This window comes from Macadamia integrifolia, chromosome 13 (genome assembly GCF_013358625.1).
Source record: "Macadamia integrifolia cultivar HAES 741 chromosome 13, SCU_Mint_v3, whole genome shotgun sequence".
Lineage (NCBI taxonomy): Eukaryota > Viridiplantae > Streptophyta > Magnoliopsida > Proteales > Proteaceae > Macadamia > Macadamia integrifolia.
In genome coordinates, this window is record NC_056569.1 from 18,771,705 (window position 1) to 18,774,314 (window position 2,610).

Here is a 2,610-nt window from a genome sequence, read left to right on the forward strand (position 1 = left end):
ATGGTCCCCCCTTGTTGTATGTATGCTCCAGGATCCTCTTCTTCTTCTTCTTCCCCAATGAAGAATTTTCCTGGTCCTACTGATTATGGTCCTGATTCTCATGGTATTCGTCATGTTTGGAAAGTGAAACCACCTATTCTCCCTTCTGGACAACCAAAAGAGATCTCCCCCGCTGAAGCAGCTCTTAATTGGCAAAATGAGAATGCCATAGTCCAAAACCAGTACTTGGAACGTATCCTTGCTACTACCCAGCACACTCATAGTACTGTTGACCGGCATACTCAGTTGATTCAATCCCTGAAAACTGAGATGGCTCAAGTCCATATGGAACTTGCTGGTATAGCATCTTCGACTGCTGATACAGCTCAAGCCTTTGCCCTTATAGGCCAAAAAGAGAAACATCTGAGGTTTCTTGAAGCACAGCTCCATAGCCTTCAACAAGCTCCACCTCAGGCAGCAACATCCAGTCGACAGCAGCCTCTTCCCTTGACAGTTCCCAGTATGGCTCCTCAAGATCCTTTTGCCGCCTATACCATACCGGCTCCCCCGGTAGCTTCACAGAGATCCTTCCCCCTTGAAGAATTAAAGGCATTACAACGTCAGCAACGAAATCTGAACCCCAGGCAACAGCAACAGAAACAAAAACACCCTATCATAAACCCAACGATGGAAAGCCCTTCACCTCCTCAAATTCAACCGTACCCTATGGCTGTTTCCTATCCTGCACCTACACCACCTATTCCTACCTATCCCTCACCTTCACCTTCACCTTCTCCGCCTCGAACCAAACCCAAATATCCTCCTATTGGTGCCATAACTCCCTCTGGTGATGATGTCCTCACAGATCTTCTCACCACTCTAGCTCTTCATGACCCTACACCTGTCCCTTCCTTCATGAACACAGGCCAAGATCCCCCTGCTCCATATCCTGCACCTCCTACTGTTGATGAGATGGATGGTGATCAGGAAGACCCTATGGTCCATAATCCTGAACCTGCACCACAGCCCCCTCCAACATATGCCCCATTCTCAAACCAAGACCCTAAACAGTTCTTTACCTTGGATGATGTCCCTGTCTCTAAATGGGCATCTAAGTTTGCTGATTTCCATGCCTGGATTAATGCTGAACTCCTACAAGAAGGTGCTACATCAGTCAGTGTTCTGACTAAGTTTGTTGCACGCCTTCAAGGAAAACTCAGGGAATGGTATTTAGCGCTTGGTGGTTATCGACAATTACAGCTTGTACAACTACCTGAAGGCCAGTTCATTACAGTCTTATATCAAGAATTCCTTGGTCCTGTCTCCAATGATGTTATAAAAGCTCGTGAAGAGTTTTTACAGCTCAAGTGTTGTTCTCTGGCTCGTCCAGATCTCGATAGACACTATGTGCGCATGACAGACAGATTCCATAAGATTGGTGGCCTTGATGATGAGAACCTCAAGCAGATCTTCCTGAATTCCCTTCCAGATCCTCTTGGTGCTGATACCCTGCAGTTTCTACGCAACCAGAACATTGCTCTGGCATCCTGCAGTATTGGGTCCCTATACAGTTTTGCTCTCACAGCCCTTGACAAACTATGCAATGTCAAGAAAATCTGGAAAGAATTACAGTCCAAGTCTGATAAAGTGTCCTCTGCCTGTGACACTTCCTGGATGAAGATTAAGTGCAAAGGTTCGGATCACAACTGTGACTGTCCGACAAAGAAGCAGTTCCATCACAAGCAGTTCTTTCGTTCTTCCAGAAAGCACAAGAAACGGTTTCCGTTTAAACCTTCTCGGTACAAACGGTTTAAACCGCAGTGGAAATTCCTTCGGAAAAAACAATTCCGTGGGAAAACCAAGAATACTTCTTGCTTCATCTGTGGAAAAGATGGACATTTTGCAAAAAATTGTCCTAACCGAAGTAAGAAAGATAAGGTGCTGCATATGCTTGCCTCCCTCCATCATGATGATCTACAAGATGCTGACCTTGAATCTCTGTATTCCTTAGATGCAGAGCCTACGGATCTCTCCCTCTTTGCTATTGATTATCCAGATGAGGTTGATCCCCAACACCTCACAGACTCAGACCCAGAGTCCTCCTATTCCGAGTCCGAGGAATCAGATCCCCTCTACCAGGTTATCCCCTTCCTTTCCCAGAACAAAGACACAACACCTCCTCCGTGTCAGTCTATCTCCTTACCCCATGCGGCAGTAACCCTCATTCCTGAACCATATGCTAAACCAGTCCAGCTAATAGCTTTTCTGGATACAGGTGCGGCAACAACCATTTTGTCCCCAAAGGTCCTTCCCAACCAATTTTGGAAACCTCAAGTCCCTCCATTACCATTTTTAGCAGCTAATGGTGAAACCTTCTATATCACCCTAGTTACTAGGAAACCCATTAAAATCCAACTCCTTCCAACCCTTTCTTTCTCCCATGTTATGTTAGGATCCCAGTGTCCCGGTAAAGACCTTATTATAGGTTTTGATGTCCTCAGTCATCTTCCCCTTAAATGGACTCCCCAAGGTCTTGTGTATAAACAGCAACTTCTCCCCTGGTCCCCTTTTTCTAACATATTCCTTGCAGGAACAGGTCCTACTTTATTCGATGAGTTTAAAGGAAAACTT